This window comes from Lampetra planeri, chromosome 66, assembly GCF_965212315.1.
Source record: "Lampetra planeri chromosome 66, kcLamPlan1.2.h2, whole genome shotgun sequence".
Lineage (NCBI taxonomy): Eukaryota > Metazoa > Chordata > Hyperoartia > Petromyzontiformes > Petromyzontidae > Lampetra > Lampetra planeri.
The window spans coordinates 1,559,866-1,581,639 of NC_136172.1; the positions used below are offsets into that span (position 1 = coordinate 1,559,866).

At 49.5% G+C, this 21,774-nt stretch overlaps 1 non-coding gene across 1 annotated transcript; it reads left to right on the top strand.

Moving 5' to 3' along the window:
* The first annotated feature begins 16,996 nt into the window (after positions 1–16,996).
* Positions 16,997–17,068, top strand: TRNAD-GUC (transfer RNA aspartic acid (anticodon GUC)). Its single transcript has one exon. It is a non-coding gene; the product is annotated as a tRNA-Asp (tRNA).
* The last annotated feature ends 4,706 nt before the right edge of the window (positions 17,069–21,774 follow it).

Below are 21,774 nucleotides of genomic sequence, written 5' to 3' on the forward strand. Positions count from 1 at the left end.
GCGCGTCACCAACACACACAGCCAATCACTACGCGCTGACACACGATCCCTACCCCAGCGCGTATCACCACTACATCACCCCCTCCCACATAGCTCGCAGCCAGCCCGGCTGCTAAACAACAACACAACACAACGTCAACACAAGAAAAACCCCACCCCCCAGTGTGCCCTGTAACGCAACAACAACAACACAACAACAACAACAACCTATGTACAAATCGACAACCAACACAATAAAAGTCAACAACAACACACACAACACCTAGATAAGAAGCTATGTACAGCCCGACGAACAACACAATAAAAGCGAATTCCAGAAAATGAACGCGTCCAGTGTCTCTGCGACTACATGCAGTGACGAGGCGCTCCGGCCGCCTCGACTCCTCAATCGGTAGATCATAACAAGTAGCGCGACCTAGCGCGAGTCCGCCTGGCCGGTCCGTCGTATGGGACGGGACGCTGACGACCGTCCGGTGGCTCCGGCTGCTCTGGACGGCGCGGATCGGGCCTGGAAGGACCGGCCGCGCCGCGAAGATCCGGCCGCCGGTGGTCGGCAGCTGTCAGTTCCGAGACACCTGGGAGCGAATCAGGCGGAGACATGTGAGGATCAGGCAGAGACATTTCCCCCCTTGGGTCGTCGGTCACGTCACATGCTCGGCCCTCACGACACAAAGGGAGGCCATATGGAGGCGAGAACGGTTTCAGTCGGGAGGGGTGGACGTACCAACGGCGCTTTCCCCATTTTATTTGAACGCACTGGGGGCGTGCAACCCGCACGACCTCCATGGGTCCCCGCCATGGCTTCAACAATTTAGGCGACGTAGCCAAAGGTGCCTGAGGGCAATGCAGCCAGGCCCTATCACCTGGTTTCCAGTCGTGCACGGACACCTTCCGTGCACGCAACCGCTCGTTTGCGATTTTGCGAGCCCGCGAATTAAGCCGTGCGGCCTCCCTTGCCTCTGTCAGCTTATGGATATTAAATTTAATATGTTCTGCCAATTTCGAATTTGTTCGTGGTGCGGACAGGCCCAGCTGCGTTTCCATGGGCGGGTCGGCTTCCCGACCGTACATCAGATAGAATGGGGAAAATCCCGTTGCTGAATGGGGGGCCATTCTATACGCGGCGAGGACCCCCGGGACCTGCAGGTCCCAATCAACATGTGCCTCACACACCTGCTGGCACAGCATAGAAGTCAAAGTCCTGTGGAGTCTCTCCACCATCCCGTCCGTCTGTGGGTGGTACGGGGAGGTACGCACCTTCTTAGTACCCAATAGGTCGCACACCTCTTGCAGCAATTTACTTGAAAAATGTTTCCCTTGGTCGGTCAGCAAGCGTTCGGGAGCCCCCTTGTCCAGGACGTAGACCTGGACAAAGGCGTCCGTCACAGCCGCCGCCGACTGGTTGGCGAGTGGCCACGCCATAGGCCACCGGGTAAAATATTCGACACCCACCAACAGGTACTTATTACCCCTAGGCGTGACTGGAAAAGGCCCCAAAATATCGAGCGCAACGAGCTCGTTAGTGCACGAGACCTGAATAGATTGCAGCGGTGGATTAGATGCCACGGGCGGTGGTTTCTGTCTGGCGCAATCAACACATCCCTTTAGAATATTCACCACGTCACTCTCCATCCCCGGCCAATAATAGTCACGCTGAAGCAGAGCAAGCGTTTTGTTTCCTCCCAAATGCAAGAGGCGTTCATGTGCGTCCAGGACAACTTTCCCCCTCACAGCGGAAGGCACCACAAGTGAGTGCCGCCGGGACAAACTATCCCATCTCATTAATAGGCCTTGCTTAAGTACCCAGGAGCCAGTTCGCTCCCGGCCCTCCTCGGGACCCCCCACCCTGCGGCGCAATGCTAGCAGGGAGCTGTCTTCCATTTGGAGACGGCCCCACTCAATCAGCGACAGTGAGAGTAGCGAGTCCTCTCCCTCAGGGGTAGCGGGAACATCCCCGATTGGTGCACCCGCGGTCGCAGCCAACGCCCCCATACCTTCCCCAACTGTCAGTTTACAGCACGCCGATCCCGATAAGCAGGCACATTTGTGACAAGGCGACAATCGCGACAGGGCATCGGCGTTTGTGTGGCGCAACCCCTTACGGTATGTAGTCGTGAACTGATAGTCCTGGAGGACTTCCAACCACCGTGACAATTGGCCCGAGGGTTGGGCGACCCTCAATGAATACTGAAGCGCCGCGTGGTCCGTCCGGACCGTAAAGTGACGGCCATAGAGATACGGTCTAAATTGTTGTACAAAAAAAACAATAGCAAGCAGCTCGCGACGGGTGACGCAGTAGCGCTGCTCCGCCGGTGACAATACCCTGCTACCATAGGCGACCACCCTTTCGACTCCCCCAACGACTTGCGAGAGCACCCCCCCAATGCCCGTGTTGCTAGCATCCGTGTCTAGCAAGAAGGGACTCGCAAAGTCAGGATAACGCAAGGGTGGGGCACCCACCAAGGCATCCCGGAGGGAGCAGAACGCGGCCTCCTCCTCCGGTCCCCATCGGAACTTGACTCCTTTTGCCGTTAGAGCGTGCAAGGGTTTTGCAATGGTGGCAAAATGCTCAACGAATCGGCGGTAATAAGAAGCAAAACCGATGAAACTGCGCACGTCCGAAACTGACGTGGGCGTCGGCCATGAACTGACACAGTCGGTCTTCGCGGGATCGGTAGAGATCCCCGAAGAGTCGACAATGTGGCCCAAGTATCTAACGGACTTACGAAGAAGGTGGCATTTGGCCGGTTTAAACTTTAAATTAGCCGATCGCATTCTCAAGAACACCCTTCTCAATCGCTGGAGGTGTTCCTCAAACGTCTTACTGAAAACAATGACATCGTCAAGGTAAATCAAGCACGTATCCCATTGCAAGCCCGACAAAACCAACTCCATAAGGCGCTGAAACGTCGCGGGAGCGGAGTGAAGTCCCATGGGTAACCGGTTAAACTGGAACAGGCCCCCTGGAGTCCGAAATGCTGTCTTAGGTTTAGACTCGTCGTCGAGTGGCAACTGCCAGAATCCCGATAATAAATCAAGAGTCGAAAAATATCGCGCACCAGACAATGCATCGAGGAACTCGTCCATTCTGGTGAGCGGTTACGCGTCAGCCACAGAGATTTTATTCAGGCAACGGAAATCTACGCAAAATCGCAAGGACCCGTCCTGCTTTTTAACCAGCACAATAGGTGCTCCCCAAGGACTGGAAGAAGGCGAAATAATGTCGGCTTCCAGCATATCGTTGACGGCCGACTGAACGTGTTCCTTCTCAGCAGGACTCAGTCGGAAGGGATTTTGCCTGACCGGTGCCGCATCGCCCGTTTCAATATGGTGGCGTAACAGGTTCGTGCACCCAATGTCATACTTATGCTTACTGAACACATCAGAAAACTCTATCAGCAACGCACGCAGCGCACCCAACTGTACCGTTGACAAATTGTTCGAGTCCGCGCACAGCGAATCGACCCATTCAAGGTCCTCCCTCACTGTAATGTTCCGCGTGGGGCTCGGATCAACCTGCGCAACCAGCCGCTCTTCCGCAGGGTAGTATCCCCGCCTGTCACGCGCGAGACCGAGGTTCAATTCCCCGTCGGGGAGAGCTACACTTTTAAAAATGTTTTGGCCACTGGCTCTCATTGTTATTACAATTTAAAATCACTTGCTGTTCCCTTTTATAACGTAATTTCACCAAACGTTAAATCACCTGCTGCACTCAAAAGCCTTACCTTTTAAAGATGAATCCTTCAACATTTCAAGCTATTATTTATTGAGTATTAGAGATGATTTCTAGTTATAATTTCTGTCAATCACAAATCTGCCCCACTCAGACCGAGTCCTCGATAGTAAAGTCGTTAGGTTCCCCACATGTAACGCGGGAGACCAGGGTTCAATTCCCTGTCGGGGAGAGCAACTCTTTTTAAAAAAAATGGCCACTGGCTCTCATTGTTATTACAATTTAAAAGGACTTGCTCTTGACTTTAATCACGTGATTTTCACCAATTGTGAAGTAACCTGCTGCTCTAACCTGCTTGAACTTTTAAAGATAAACCCCTCTTCATTTCAATCGGTAACATGCCGAGTATATGGGTTCATTTCTACTTTTTATAATATCAGTCAATCTAGAATCAGCCTCATTCTGAGCGAGTCCTCGATAGTATAGTGGTTAGTATCCCCGCCTGTCACGCGGCAGACCGGGGTTCAATTCCACGTCTGGGAAAGCAACTCTTTTTAAAAAGAAAATGGCCACTGGCTCTCATTGTTATTACAATTCAAAATTACTTGCTGTTCCCTTTTATCACGTTAATTTCACCAAACGTTGAGTCACCTGCTGCACTCAAAAGCCTGAACTTTTAAAGATGAATCCTTCTTCATTTCAAGCTGTTATTTACTGAGAATATGAGTTTTTTTTATATAATTGCTGTCAATCACGAATTAGCCCCACTCTGACCGAGTCCTCGATGATAAAGTCGTTAGTTTCCCCACATGGAACGCGGGAGACCAGGGTTCAATTCCCCATCGGGGAGAGCTACACTTTTTAAAATGTTTTGGCCACAGGCTCTCATTGTTATTACAATTTAAAATCACTTGCTGTTCCTTTTTATAACGTTAATTTCACCAAACGTTGAATCACCTGCGGCACTCAAAAGCCTTAACTTTTAAAGATGAATCCTTCAACATTTCAAGCTATTATTTATTGAGTATTAGAGATTATTTCTAGTTATAATTTCTGTCAATCACAAATCTGCCCCACTCTGACCGAGTCCTCGATAGTAAAGCCGTTAGATTCCCCACATGTGAAGTATTTGAATGACGGCAGGAAACTCCTTGACGGGTAACACACTTTTTATTAAATCTTGACTTGTCACTATACAACGAGTGGTCTCTATTCCTCGGACGACACACACTTCACTCGACACGTGTAGTTACTATTCCTCCGGCTACACACACTTCACTTGACTCGTGTAGCTTCTATTCCTCCGGCTACACACACTTCACTTGACTCGTGTAGCTTCTATTCCTCCGGCTACACACACTTCACTTGACTCGTGTAGCTTCTATTCCTCCGGCTACACACACTTCACTTGACTCGTGTAGCTTCTATTCCTCCGGCTACACACACTTCACTTGACCCCGTAACGTCCGTGGAGCCTACAGGCCCACCCCAGCTTGGGCGTGGGCCACAACCTCTGAGTCCCACGAGCCGGCCCTCTCACGGACGTTCGGCCCCGGGTCCCAGGGTTCCGCCTCCTCATCCGTCTTCAGTTTTGGCTGGTACTCCCTCCCCGTGCGCCTGTGCGCATCCCCTTATATAGTCCCCGCTCACGGGAGACGGAGTGTATGTGGACCTCGACGTGAGCATCGCTCCTTAGTTGACCAATCACGACGCGCTGTTCCTACAATCTGTTTTCCCCAGCGCGTGTTACCACTACACAACCAATCACGCCGCGCTGCCACACGATCACTCCCTCTCAAGCGCGTCACCGGCACACAGCCAATCACTACCACATAACCCATGACCCCGCGCTGACCCCTGATCCTTCACCGTCAGCGCGCGTCACCAACACACACAGCCAATCACTACGCGCTGACACACGATCCCTACCCCAGCGCGTATCACCACTACATCACCCCCTCCCACATAGCTCGCAGCCAGCCCGGCTGCTAAACAACAACACAACACAACGTCAACACAAGAAAAACCCCACCCCCCAGTGTGCCCTGTAATGCAACAACAACAACACAACAACAACAACAACCTATGTACAAATCGACAACCAACACAATAAAAGTCAACAACAACACACACAACACCTAGATAAGAAGCTATGTACAGCCCGACGAACAACACAATAAAAGCGAATTCCAGAAAATGAACGCGTCCAGTGTCTCTGCGACTACATGCAGTGACGAGGCGCTCCGGCCGCCTCGACTCCTCAATCGGTAGATCATAACAAGTAGCGCGACCTAGCGCGAGTCCGCCTGGCCGGTCCGTCGTATGGGACGGGACGCTGACGACCGTCCGGTGGCTCCGGCTGCTCTGGACGGCGCGGATCGGGCCTGGAAGGACCGGCCGCGCCGCGAAGATCCGGCCGCCGGTGGTCGGCAGCTGTCAGTTCCGAGACACCTGGGAGCGAATCAGGCGGAGACATGTGAGGATCAGGCAGAGACATTTCCCCCCTTGGGTCGTCGGTCACGTCACATGCTCGGCCCTCACGACACAAAGGGAGGCCATATGGAGGCGAGAACGGTTTCAGTCGGGAGGGGTGGACGTACCAACGGCGCTTTCCCCATTTTATTTGAACGCACTGGGGGCGTGCAACCCGCACGACCTCCATGGGTCCCCGCCATGGCTTCAACAATTTAGGCGACGTAGCCAAAGGTGCCTGAGGGCAATGCAGCCAGGCCCTATCACCTGGTTTCCAGTCGTGCACGGACACCTTCCGTGCACGCAACCGCTCGTTTGCAATTTGGCGAGCCCGCGAATTAAGCCGTGCGGCCTCCCTTGCCTCTGTCAGCTTATGGATATTAAATTTAATATGTTCTGCCAATTTCGAATTTGTTCGTGGTGCGGACAGGCCCAGCTGCGTTTCCATGGGCGGGTCGGCTTCCCGACCGTACATCAGATAGAATGGGGAAAATCCCGTTGCTGAATGGGGGGCCATTCTATACGCGGCGAGGACCCCCGGGACCTGCAGGTCCCAATCAACATGTGCCTCACACACCTGCTGGCACAGCATAGAAGTCAAAGTCCTGTGGAGTCTCTCCACCATCCCGTCCGTCTGTGGGTGGTACGGGGAGGTACGCACCTTCTTAGTACCCAATAGGTCGCACACCTCTTGCAGCAATTTACTTGAAAAATGTTTCCCTTGGTCGGTCAGCAAGCGTTCGGGAGCCCCCTTGTCCAGGACGTAGACCTGGACAAAGGCGTCCGTCACAGCCGCCGCCGACTGGTTGGCGAGTGGCCACGCCATAGGCCACCGGGTAAAATATTCGACACCCACCAACAGGTACTTATTACCCCTAGGCGTGACTGGAAAAGGCCCCAAAATATCGAGCGCAACGAGCTCGTTAGTGCGCGAGACCTGAATAGATTGCAGCGGTGGATTAGATGCCACGGGCGGTGGTTTCTGTCTGGCGCAATCAACACATCCCTTTAGAATATTCACCACGTCACTCTCCATCCCCGGCCAATAATAGTCACGCTGAAGCAGAGCAAGCGTTTTGTTTCCTCCCAAATGCAAGAGGCGTTCATGTGCGGCCAAGACAACTTTCCCCCTCACAGCGGAAGGCACCACAAGTGAGTGCCGCCGGGACAAACTATCCCATCTCATTAATAGGCCTTGCTTAAGTACCCAGGAGCCAGTTCGCTCCCGGCCCTCCTCGGGACCCCCCACCCTGCGGCGCAATGCTAGCAGGGAGCTGTCTTCCATTTGGAGACGGCCCCACTCAATCAGCGACAGTGAGAGTAGCGAGTCCTCTCCCTCAGGGGTAGCGGGAACATCCCCGATTGGTGCACCCGCGGTCGCAGCCAACGCCCCCATACCTTCCCCAACTGTCAGTTTACAGCACGCCGATCCCGATAAGCAGGCACATTTGTGACAAGGCGACAATCGCGACAGGGCATCGGCGTTTGTGTGGCGCAACCCCTTACGGTATGTAGTCGTGAACTGATAGTCCTGGAGGACTTCCAACCACCGTGACAATTGGCCCGAGGGTTGGGCGACCCTCAATGAATACTGAAGCGCCGCGTGGTCCGTCCGGACCGTAAAGTGACGGCCATAGAGATACGGTCTAAATTGTTGTACAAAAAAAACAATAGCAAGCAGCTCGCGACGGGTGACGCAGTAGCGCTGCTCCGCCGGTGACAATACCCTGCTACCATAGGCGACCACCCTTTCGACTCCCCCAACGACTTGCGAGAGCACCCCCCCAATGCCCGTGTTGCTAGCATCCGTGTCTAGCAAGAAGGGACTCGCAAAGTCAGAATAACGCAAGGGTGGGGCACCCACCAAGGCATCCCGGAGGGAGCAGAACGCGGCCTCCTCCTCCGGTCCCCATCGGAACTTGACTCCTTTTGCCGTTAGAGCGTGCAAGGGTTTTGCAATGGTGGCGAAATGCTCAACGAATCGGCGGTAATAAGAAGCAAAACCGATGAAACTGCGCACGTCCGAAACTGACGTGGGCGTCGGCCATGAACTGACACAGTCCGTCTTCGCGGGATCGGTAGAGATCCCCGAAGAGTCGACAATGTGGCCCAAGTATCTAACGGACTTACGAAGAAGGTGGCATTTGGCCGGTTTAAACTTTAAATTAGCCGATCATATTCTCAAGAACACCCTTCTCAATCGCTGGAGGTGTTCCTCAAACGTCTTACTGAAAACAATGACATCGTCAAGGTAAATCAAGCACGTATCCCATTGCAAGCCCGACAAAACCAACTCCATAAGGCGCTGAAACGTCGCGGGAGCGGAGTGAAGTCCCATGGGTAACCGGTTAAACTGGAACAGGCCCCCTGGAGTCCGAAATGCTGTCTTAGGTTTAGACTCGTCGTCGAGTGGCAACTGCCAGAATCCCGATAATAAATCAAGAGTCGAAAAATATCGCGCACCAGACAATGCATCGAGGAACTCGTCCATTCTGGGGAGCGGATACGCGTCAGCCACAGAGATTTTATTCAGGCAACGGAAATCTACGCAAAATCGCAAGGACCCGTCCTGCTTTTTAACCAGCACAATAGGTGCTCCCCAAGGACTGGAAGAAGGCGAAATAATTTCGGCTTCCAGCATATCGTTGACGGCCGACTGAACGTGTTCCTTCTCAGCAGGACTCAGTCGGAAGGGATTTTGCCTGACCGGTGCCGCATCGCCCGTTTCAATATGGTGGCGTAACAGGTTCGTGCACCCAATGTCATACTTATGCTTACTGAACACATCAGAAAACTCTATCAGCAACGCACGCAGCGCACCCAACTGTACCGTTGACAAATCGTTCGAGTCCGCGCACAGAGAATCGACCCATCCAAGGTCCTCCCTCACTGTAATGTTCCGCGTGGGGCTCGGATCAACCTGCGCAACCAGCCGCTCTTCCGCAGGGACCCGTGCCGCGTGAGCTAGCACGGTGCCCTGCTGAATAACGGCCGGCCGCGACCCAGCATTTAAAACCATGACAAACGGGTCCTTGTCAGCCCGAACCAAAGTGTGAGCCACCGACAAATCGAGACCTCCGACAGCCCTAATTGAAGGACCCAAAAGCATGCTTTGTTCCGAGGTCTCCCCCACCCACGGTTTCCGCAACCGGAGGGGAATTAACATCTGTGAACCCGGGGGCACGTGCACGGTCTGTGTCGCCAACGCTTGTATCGTAGCGCACGCCGTCCGAATTTCAGTAGGGTTCGTTAAAAATGAAATACGGCGACCCGATGGTAGTTCAATGCAACGCTGATCGATGAGAATTTTAATGGGCATTTTAGCCAAAAAATCTGTGCCCAATAGACAAGGAACCGCCAAGGAAGAAGAAACGAAAACGGGTCCCGAAGATTTTATATCTCCAATGCAAATGGACGCCCTAATCTGACCGATAATGCCCAACGATCCCCCATTAGCGGCGTAAAATGGCACGTCCACTGGGAGCAGCGGTCGACATTGGACGGGGAGAATGTTGTAAATGAGGTCCGATATAATAGTCGCCGACGCCCCCGTGTCCACTAACACCCTGACCTCGACCCCATCAATGAATCCCGTAACGATGGATGATCCCGCCGAGGCAGCCACTATTCTGTGCCCCAACTCCGACCATTTAATGTCCCCCCGGTCCCGGCAGAACCCCCCTCGCCGAACCGAATCCCCGAACCCTAACCAGCTCTCCTCTGCCGCAACGCGATGGCCCATGTGTGTCGTGAATGTAGGCCGAGCATGTGAGGTGCCGCGACTTGCCGGGGTTAGTAGGGACGACTTGGAGCTTGGTCGTCGTCCAGCCGAGGTCCCATGGCGCGCTGACGTGGAGCGCGGCAACCGGACGCCACGTGGCCCCGGAGGCCGCAGTTATAACACGTGATGAGGGTCGTCGGAGATCTCGGTTGCTCCAGCTTGCGGGCCGATCGCAGAGGCGAATGACCCCCGACCTCCAGTCCCCTGGTCGTCCCGTGGTGAACGCCTCCTCTCGTGGGCTGACAACTTGGGGTTCGGTGACCACCGGGCCCGGAGCTGAGGCCACGGCAGCGTTGCAGACGACCGCCTGTTTACGTTGAAGGACCTCGTGCGCCTGTATACTTGTTGTGACCCGCAAGGAAGAAATATCGATCTCGTCGGCCGTGTTGATGGGGACCCCCAGGTCCTGGGCCAACTTGAGCAGTTGCTCCAAGACCAACGCGTCCTGGCCCTCCTCGTCCATACGAGGGAACGCGGCGTCGGCGAGAGCCAGCAACGCCGTCCGGTAGGCGAGCACAGTCTCCATGTCCGCCTTCCGCCTTGCGTAAAAATGATGGCGACACGCCGAGGGAGGTCCGTAGACCTTGGCCATGAGACCCAACGCGGCCTTAAGCGTGGAGCGGTCCGACCTCCATGCTGACGTGAAGGCCGCGAGCGCGTTGTCGTCCAACATGGCAGGCAGTGCCCGCAGCGCCGTAGCGTCGGACCAGGCGGACATTTCCTGATGCGCCAGAAATCTGCGCTGGAATTGGCCCCAGTCCCCGCCATCCGCCTTGAAGGCTGACAATGTTGGAAGGCGCTGTTGAAAGATGAAGTCGTCCTATGCCTCTGGTTCCTCTCCGCCGCTCCGTCGGTGTGAGAGATGGCGGCCCCAATGGCTGGTGTCTGATGGCGGTCCGCAGCGCGCGTTGATGACGTAAGCGGGCGCGCTTGGAGAACCGCCGCCACGTGGTGCTCGCCGTTCCCGCCAAAAGATGGCCGCGCAGTAGAAAGGGCGGGAATCCCCCAGTCATTTTGGCGGGAATCCGCAGGGTGACCCTGTTGAATGTCCGCCGACGTCCCCACTCCTCCCGACGTGCTGATCTCCGCCAGGATGGACGCGGCGGCGAGCAGCAGCTCCGCCAGATGGGAGTGCGCCTCGCGGAGCACGGCTTCGGTCCCCAATCGCTCGTCCGGCGCCCTCCGCGGATCCTGCGGCGTCGGCATTTCTTCTTCCTCACCCCCCGATGCCAGCTGGCCCGAGTCGTCAAGGTTATCCTCGTGGTCAATCTCGTGAGTCCGACGGGTCTTCCTTGTATCCATGCTTGGAAGACTGTTTCACTTCTGACACCAGTTGAAGTATTTGAATGACGGCAGGAAACTCCTTGACGGGTAACACACTTTTTATTAAATCTTGACTTGTCACTATACAACGAGTGGTCTCTATTCCTCGGACGACACACACTTCACTCGACACGTGTAGTTACTATTCCTCCGGCTACACACACTTCACTTGACTCGTGTAGCTTCTATTCCTCCGGCTACACACACTTCACTTGATTCGTGTAGCTTCTATTCCTCCGGCTACACACACTTCACTTGACTCGTGTAGCTTCTATTCCTCCGGCTACACACACTTCACTTGACTCGTGTAGCTTCTATTCCTCCGGCTATACACACTTCACTTGACCCCGTAACGTCTGTGGAGCCTACAGGCCTACCCCAGCTTGGGCGTGGGCCACAACCTCTGAGTCCCACGAGCCGGCCCTCTCACGGACGTTCGGCCCCGGGTCCCAGGGTTCCGACTCCTCCTCCGTCTTCAGTCTTCGCTGGTACTCCGTCCCCGTGCGCCTGTGCGCATCCCCTTATATAGTCGCCGCTCATGGGAGACGGAGTGTATGCGGACCTCGACGTGAGCATCGCTCCTTAGTTGACCAATCACGACGCGCTGTTCCTACGATCCGTTTTCCCCAGCGCGTGTTACCACTACACAACCAATCACGCCGCGCTGCCACACGATCACTCCCTCTCAAGCGCGTCACCGGCACACAGCCAATCACTACCACATAACCCATGACCCCGCGCTGACCCCTGATCCTTCACCGTCAGCGCGCGTCACCAACACACACAGCCAATCACTACGCGCTGACACACGATCCCTACCCCAGCACGTATCACCACTACACATGTAACGCGGGAGACCAGGGTTCAATTTCCCGTCGGGGAGAGCAACTCTTTTTTAAAAAATGGCCACTGGCTCTCATTGTTATTACAATTTAAAAGGACTTGCTCTTGACTTTAATCACGTGATTTTCACCAATCGTTAGGTAACCTGCTGCTCTAACCAGCTTGAACTTTTAAAGATAAACCCCTCTTCATTTCAATCAGTAATATGCCGAGAATATGGGTTCATTTCTACTTGTTATAATATCAGTCAATCTAGAATCAGTCGCATTCTGAGCGAGTCCTCGATAGTATAGTGGTTAGTATCCCTGCCTGTCACGCGGGAGACCGGGGTTCAATTCCCCGTCGGGGAGAGCAATACTTTTTTAAATGTTTTGGCGACTGGCTCTCATTGTTATTACAATTTAAAATCACTTGCTGTTCCCTTTTATCACGTTAATTTCACCAAACGTTAAGTCACCTGCTGCACTCAAAAGCCTGAACTTTTAAAGATGACTCCTTATTCATTTCAAACGATTATTTATTGAGTATTAGAGATTATTTCTAATTATAATTTCTGTCAATCACAAATCTGCCCCACTCTGACCGAGTCATCGATAGCAAAGCCGTTAGATTCCCCACATGTAACGCGGGAGACCAGGGTTCAATTCCCCGTCTGGGGAGCAACTCTTTTTAAAAAAAATGGCCACTGGCTCTCATTGTTATTACAATTTAAAATTACTTGCTGTACCCTTTTATCATGTTAATTACACCAAACGTTGAGTCACCTGCTGCACTCAAAAGCCTGAACTTTTAAAGATGACTCCTTCTTCATTTCAAACGATTATTTATTAAGTATTAGAGATTATTTCTAGTTATAATTTCTGTCAATCACAAATCTGCCCCACTCTGACCGAGTCCTCGATAGTAAAGTCGTTAGGTTCCCCACATGTAACGCGGGAGATCAGGGTTCAATTCCCCGTCTGGGGAGCAACTCTTTTTTTAAAAAATGGCCACTGGCTCTCATTGTTATTACAATTTAAAATTACTTGCTGCTCCCTTTTATCACGTTAATTTCACCACCTGCTGCACTCAAAAGCCTGAACTTTTAAAAATGAATCCTTCTTCATTTCAAGCTATTATCTACTGAGAATATGAGTTTGTTTTGTTATAATTGCTGTCAATCACGAATTAGCCCCACTCTGACCGAGTCCTCGATAGTAACGTCGTTAGTTTCCCCACATGGAACGCGGGAGACCAGGGTTCATTTCCCCGTCGGGAAGAACTATTCTTTTAAAAAATGTTTTGGCCTCTGGCTCTCCTTATTTTTATTACTATTTGAAAGGACTTGCTCTTGATTTTAATCACGTGATTTTCCCTAATCATTAGGTAACCTGCTGCTGTAACCAGCTTGAACTTTTAAAGATAAACCCCTCTTCATTTCAATCAGTAATATGCCGAGAATATGGGTTTATTTCTACTTGTTATAATATCAGTCAATCTAGAATCTGTCGCATGCTGAGCGAGTCCTCGATAGTATAGTGGTTAGTATCCCCGCCTGTCACGCGGGAGACCGGGGTTCAATTCCCCGTCGGGGAGAGCTACACTTTTTAAAATGTTTTGGCCACTGGCTCTCATTGTTATTACAATTTAAAATCACTTGCTGTTCCCTTTTCTAACGTTAATTTCACCAAACGTTAAATCACCTGCTGCACTCAAAAGCCTTTACATTTAAAGATGACTCCTTCAACATTTCAAGCTATTATTTATTGAGTATTAGAGATTATTTCTAGTTATAATTTCTGTCAATCACAAATCTGCCCCACTCAGACCGGGTCCTCGATAGTAAAGTCGTTAGGTTCCCCACATGTAACGCGGGAGACCAGGGTTCAATTCCCTGTCGGGGAGAGCAACTCTTTTTAAAAAAATGGCCACTGGCTCTCATTGTTATTACAATTTAAAATTACTTGCTGTTCCCTTTTATCACGTTATTTCACCACCTGCTGCACTCAAAAGCCTGAACTTTTAAAAATGAATCCTTCTTCATTTCAAGCTATTATCTACTGAGAATATGAGTTTGTTTTGTTATAATTGCTGTCAATCACGAATTAGCCCCACTCTGACCGAGTCCTCGATAGTAACGTCGTTAGTTTCCCCACATGGAACGCGGGAGACCAGGGTTCATTTCCCCGTCGGGAAGAACTATTCTTTTAAAAAATGTTTTGGCCTCTGGCTCTCCTTATTGTTATTACTATTTGAAAGGACTTGCTCTTGATTTTAATCACGTGATTTTCCCTAATCGTTAGGTAACCTGCTGCTGTAACCAGCTTGAACTTTTAAAGATAAACCGCTCTTCATTTCAATCAGTAATATGCCGAGAATATGGGTTCATTTCTACTTGTTATAATATCAGTCAATCTAGAATCTGTCGCATTCTGAGCGAGTCCTCGATAGTATAGTGGTTAGTATCCCCGCCTGTCACGCGGGAGACCGGGGTTGAATTCCCCGTCGGGGAGAGCAATACTTTTTAAAATGTTTTGGCGACTGGCTCTCATTGTTATTACAATTTAAAGTCACTTGCTGTTGTTCCCTTTTATAACGTTAATTTCACCAAACGTTAAATCACCTGCTGCACTCAAAAGCCTTAACTTTTAAAGATGAATCCTTCAACATTTCAAGCTATTATTTATTGAGTATTAGAGATTATTTCTAGTTATAATTTCTGTCAATCACAAATCTGCCTCACCCTGACCGAGTCCTCGATAGTAAAGCCGTTAGGTTCCCCACATGTAACGCGGGAGACCAGTGTTCAATTCCCCGTCGGGGAGAGTGTAACTCTTTTAAAAAAGAAAATGGCCACTGGCTCTCATTGTTATTACAATTTAAAAGGACTTGCCCTTGACTTTAATCACGTGATTTTCACCAATTATGAAGTAACCTGCTGCTCTAACCAGCTTGAACTTTTAAAGATAAACCCCTCTTCATTTCAATCGGTAATATGAAGAGTATATGGGTTCATTTCTAGTTGTCATAATATCAGTCAATCTAGAATCAGTCGCATTCTGAGCGAGTCCTCGATAGTATAGTGGTTAGTATCCCCGCCTGTCACTCGGGAGACCGGGGTTCAATTCCCCGTCGGGGAGAGCAACACTTTTTAAAATGTTTTGGCCACTGGCTCTCATTGTTATTTCAATTTAAAATCACTTGCTGTTCCCTTTTATCACGTTAATTTCACCAAACGTTGAGTCACCTGCTGCACTCAAAAGCCTGAACTTTTAAAGATGAATCCTTCTTCATTTCAAGCTATTATTTACTGAGGATATGAGTTTTTTTTTATAATTGCTGTCAATCACGAATTAGCCCCACTCTGACCGAGTCCTCGATGATAAAGTCGTTAGTTTCCCCACATGGAACGCGGGAGACCAGGGTTCAATTCCCCGGCGGGGAGAGCTACACTTTTTAAAATGTTTTGGCCACTGGCTCTCATTGTTATTACAATTTAAAATCACTTGCTGTTCCCTTATAAACGTTAATTTCACCAAACGTTAAGTCACCTGCTGCACTCAAAAGCCTGAACATTTAAAGATGACTCCTTCTTCATTTCAAACGATTATTTATTAAGTATTAGAGATTATTCCTAGTTATAATTTCTGTCAATCACAAATGTGCCCCACTCTGACCGAGTCCTCGATAGTAAAGTCGTTAGGTTCCCCACATGTAACGCGGGAGACCAGGGTTCAATGTCCCGTCTGGGGAACAACTCTTTTCTAAAAAATGACCACTGGCTCTCATTGTTTTTACAATTAAAAATTATTTGCTGTACCCTTTTATCACGTTAATTACACCAAACGTTGAGCCACCTGCTGCACTCAAAAGCCTGAACTTTTAAAGATGACTCCTTCTTCATTTCAAACGACTATTTATTAAGTATTAGAGATTATTTCTAGTTATAATTTCTGTCAATCACAAATCTGCCCCACTCTGACCGAGTCCTCGATAGTAACGTCGTTAGTTTCCCCACATGGAACGCGGGAGACCAGGGTTCAATTCCACGTCTGGGAGAACTACTCTTTTAAAAATGTTTTGGCCTCTGGCTCTCCTTATTGTTATTACTATTTGAAAGGACTTGCTCTTGACTTTATTCACGTGATTTTTCCTAATCGTTAGGTAACCTGCTGCTCTAACCAGCTTGAACTTTTAAAGATAAAACCCTCTTCATTTCAATCAGTAATATGCCGAGAATATGGGTTCATTTCTACTTGTTATAATATCAGTCAATCTAGAATCAGTCGCATTCTGAGCGGGTCCTCGATAGTATAGAGGTTAGTATCCCCGCCTGTCACGAGGGAGACCGGGGTTCAATTCCCCGTCTGGGAGAGCAACTCTATTTAAAAAGAAAATGTAGACTGGCTCTCATTGTTATTACAATTTAAAATTACTTGCTGTTCCCTTTTATCACGTTAATTTCACCAAACGTTGAGTCACCTGCTGCACACAAAAGCCTGAACTTTTAAAGATGAATCCTTCTTCATTTCAAGCTATTATCTACTGAGAATATGAGTTTTTTTCTGTTATAATTGCTGTCAATCACGAATTAGCCCCACTCTGACCGAGTCCTCGATAGTAACGTCGTTAGTTTCCCCAAATGGAACGTGGGAAACCAGGGTTCAATTCCCCGTCGGGGAGAAATACTCTTTTAAAAATGTTTTGGCCTCTGGCTCTCCTTATTGTTATTACTATTTGAAAGGACTTGCTCTTGACATTAATCACGTGATTTTCCCTAATCGTTAGGTAACCTGCTTCTCTAACCAGCTTGAACTTTTAAAGATAACCCCTCTTCATTTCAATCGGTAATATGCCGAGTATATGGGTTCATTTCTACTTGTTATAATATCAGTCAATCTAGAATCAGTCGAATTTTGAGCGAGTCCTCGATAGTATAGTGGTTAGTATTTCCGCCTGTCACGCGGGAGACCGGGGTTCAATTCCCCGTTGGGGAGAGCTACGCTTTCAAAATGTTTTGGCCACTGGCTCTCATTGTTATTACAATTTAAAATCACTTGCTGTTTCCTTTTATAACGTTAATTTCACATAACGTTAAATCACCTGCTGCACTCAAAAGCCTGAACATTTAAAGATGACTCCTTCTTCATTTCAAACGATTATTTATTAAGTATTAGAGATTATTTCTAGTTATAATTTCTGTCAATCACAAATCTGCCCCACTCTGACCGAGTCCTCGGTAGTAAAGTCGTTAGGTTCCCCACATGTAACGCGGGAGACCAGGGTTCAATTCCCCGTCGGGGAGAGCAACTCTTTAAAAAAAAATGGCCACTGGCTCTCATTGTTATTACAATTAAAAATGACTTGCTGTTCCCTTTTATCACGTTAATTTCACCAAACGTTGAGTCACCTGCTGCACTCAAAAGCCTGAACTTTTAAAGAGGACTCCTTCTTCATTTCAAACGATTATTTATTAAGTATTAGAGATTATTTCTAGTTGTAACTTCTGTCAATCACAAATCTGCCCCACTGACCGAGTCCTCGATAATAAAGTCGATAGGTTCCCCACATGTAACGCGGGAGACCAGGGTTCAATTCCCCGTCGGGGAGAGTAACTCTTTTTAAGAAAATGGTCACTGGCTCTCATTGTTATTACAATTTAAAAGGACTTGCTCTTGACTTTAATCACGTGATTTTCACCAATTGTTAAGTAACCTGCTGCTCTAACCAGCTTGAACTTTTGAAGAGAAACCCCTCTTCATTTCAATCGGTAATATGCCGAGTATATGGGTTCATTTCTACTTCTTATAATTTCAGTCAATCTACAATCAGCCTCATTCTGAGCGAGTCCTCGATAGCATTGTGGTTAGTATCCCTGCCTGTCACGCGGGAGACGGGGTTCAATTTTCCGTCGGGGAGAGCAACTCTTTTTAAAAAGAAAATGGCCATTGACTCTCATTGTTATTACAATTTAAAATTACTTGCTGTTCCCTTTTATCACGTTAATTTCACCAAACGTTGAGTCACCTGCTGCACTCAAAGGCCTGAACTTTTAAAGATGAATCCTTCTTCATTTCAAGCTATTATTTACTGAGAATATGAGATTTTTTTTTGTTATTATTGCTGTCAATCACGAATTAGCCCCACTCTGACCGAGTCCTCGATAGTAACGTCGTTAGTTTCCCCACATGGAACGCGGGAGACCAGGGTTCAATTCCCCATCGGGGAGAGCTACACTTTTTAAAATGTTTTGGCCACAGGCTCTCATTGTTATTACAATTTAAAATCACTTGCTGTTCCCTTTTATAACGTTAATTTCACCAAACGTTGAATCACCTGCGGCACTCAAAAGCCTTAACTTTTAAAGATGAATCCTTCAACATTTCAAGCTATTATTTATTGAGTATTAGAGATTATTTCTAGTTATAATTTCTGTCAATCACAAATGTGCCCCACTCTGACCGAGTCCTCGATAGTAAAGTCGTTAGGTTCCCCACATGTAACGCGGGAGACCAGGGTTCAATTCCCCGTCTGGGGAGCAACTCTTTTCTAAAAAATGACCACTGGCTCTCATTGTTATTACAATTTAAAATTACTTGCTGTACCCTTTTATCACGTTAATTACACCAAACGTTGAGCCACCTGCTGCACTCAAAAGCCTGAACTTTTAAAGATGACTCCTTCTTCATTTCAAACGACTATTTATTAAGTATTAGAGATTATTTCTAGTTGTAACTTCTGTCAATCACAAATCTGCCCCACTGACCGAGTCCTCGATAATAAAGTCGATAGGTTCCCCACTCTCCCGTCGGGGAGAGTAACTCTTTTTAAGAAAATGGTCACTGGCTCTCATTGTTATTACAATTTAAAAGGACTTGCTCTTGACTTTAATCACGTGATTTTCACCAATTGTTAAGTAACCTGCTGCTCTAACCAGCTTGAACTTTTGAAGAGAAACCCCTCTTCATTTCAATCGGTAATATGCCGAGTATATGGGTTCATTTCTACTTCTTATAATTTCAGTCAATCTGCAATCAGCCTCATTCTGAGCGAGTCCTCGATAGCATTGTGGTTAGTATCCCTGCCTGTCACGCGGGAGACGGGGTTCAATTTTCCGTTGGGGAGAGCAACTCTTTTTAAAAAGAAAATGGCCATTGACTCTCATTGTTATTACAATTTAAAATTACTTGCTGTTCCCTTTTATCACGTTAATTTCACCAAACGTTGAGTCACCTGCTGCACTCAAAGGCCTGAACTTTTAAAGATGAATCCTTCTTCATTTCAAGCTATTATTTACTGAGAATATGAGATTTTTTTTTGTTATTATTGCTGTCAATCACGAATTAGCCCCACTCTGACCGAGTCCTCGATAGTAACGTCGTTAGTTTCCCCACATGGAACGCGGGAGACCAGGGTTCAATTCCCCATCGGGGAGAGCTACACTTTTTAAAATGTTTTGGCCACAGGCTCTCATTGTTATTACAATTTAAAATCACTTGCTGTTCCCTTTTATAACGTTAATTTCACCAAACGTTGAATCACCTGCGGCACTCAAAAGCCTTAACTTTTAAAGATGAATCCTTCAACATTTCAAGCTATTATTTATTGAGTATTAGAGATTATTTCTAGTTATAATTTCTGTCAATCACAAAACTGCCCCACTCTGACCGAGTCCTCGATAGTAAAGCCGTTAGATTTCCCACATGTGAAGTATTTGAATGACGGCAGGAAACTCCTTGACGGGTAACACACTTTTTATTAAATCTTGACTTGTCACGATACAACGAGTGGTCTCTATTCCTCGGACGACACACACTTCACTCGACACGTGTAGTTACTATTCCTCCGGCTACACACACTTCACTTGACTCGTGTAGCTTCTATTCCTCCGGCTACACACACTTCACTTGACTCGTGTAGCTTCTATTCCTCCGGCTACACACACTTCACTTGACTCGTGTAGCTTCTATTCCTCCGGCTACACACACTTCACTTGACCCCGTAACGTCCGTGGAGCCTACAGGCCCACCCCAGCTTGGGCGTGGGCCACAACCTCTGAGTCACACGAGCCGGCCCTCTCACGGACGTTCGGCCCCGGGTCCAAGGGTTCCGCCTCCTTCTCCGTCTTCAGTCTTCGCTGGTACTCCCTCCCCGTGCGCCTGTGCGCATCCCCTTATATAGTCCCCGCTCACGGGAGACGGAGTGTATGCGGACCTCGACGTGAGCATCGCTCCTTAGTTGACCAATCACGACGCGCTGTTCCTACGATCCGTTTTCCCCAGCGCGTGTTACCACTACACAACCAATCACGCCGCGCTGCCACACGATCACTCCCTCTCAAGAGCGTCACCGGCACACAGCCAATCACTACCACATAACCCATGACCCCGCGCTGACCCCTGATCCTTCACCGTCAGCGCGTGTCACCAACACACACAGCCAATCACTACGCGCTGACACACGATCCCTACCCCAGCGCGTATCACCACTACATCACCCCCTCCCATATAGCTCGCAGCCGGCCAGGCTGCTAAACAACAACACAACACAACGTCAACACAAGAAAAACCCCACCCCCCAGTGTGCCCTGTAACGCAACAACAACAACACAACAACAACAACAACAACAACCTATGTACAAATCGACAACCAACACAATAAAAGTCAACAACAACACACACAACACCTAGATAAGAAGCTATGTACAGCCCAACGAACAACACAATAAAAGCGAATTCCAGAAAATGAACGCGTCCAGTGTCTCTGCGACTACATGCAGTGACGAGGCGCTCCGGCCGCCTCGACTCCTCAATCGGTAGATCATAACAAGTAGCGCGACCTAGCGCGAGTCCGCCTGGTCGGTCCGTCGTATGGGACGGGACGCTGACGACCGTCCGGTGGCTCCGGCTGCTCTGGACGGCGTGGATCGGGCCTGGAAGGACCGGCCGCGCCGCGAAGATCCGGCCGCCGGTGGTCGGCAGCTGTCAGTTCCGAGACACCTGGGAGCGTATCAGGCGGAGACATGTGAGGATCAGGCAGAGACATTTCCCCCCTTGGATCGTCGGTCACGTCACATGCTCGGCCCTCACGACACAAAGGGAGGCCATATGGAGGCGAGAACGGTTTCAGTCGGGAGGGGTGGACGTACCAACGGCGCTTTCCCCATTTTATTTGAACGCACTGGGGGCGTGCAACCCGCACGACCTCCACGGGTCCCCGCCATGGCTTCAACAATTTAGGCGACGTAGCCAAAGGTGCCTGAGGGCAATGCAGCCAGGCCCTATCACCTGGTTTCCAGTCGTGCATGGACACCTTCCGTGCACGCAACCGCTCGTTTGCAATTTGGCGAGCCCGCGAATTAAGCCGTGCGGCCTCCCTTGCCTCTGTCAGCTTATGGATATTAAATTTAATATGTTCTGCCAATTTCGAATTTGTTCGTGGTGAGGACAGGCCCAGCTGCGTTTCCATGGGCGGGTCGGCTTCCCGACCGTACATCAGATAGAATGGGGAAAATCCCGTTGCTGAATGGGGGGCCATTCTATACGCGGCGAGGACCCCCGGGACCTGCAGGTCCCAATCAACATGTGCCTCACACACCTGCTGGCACAGCATAGAAGTCAAAGTCCTGTGGAGTCTCTCCACCATCCCGTCCGTCTGTGGGTGGTACGGGGAGGTACGCACCTTTTTAGTACCCAATAGGTCG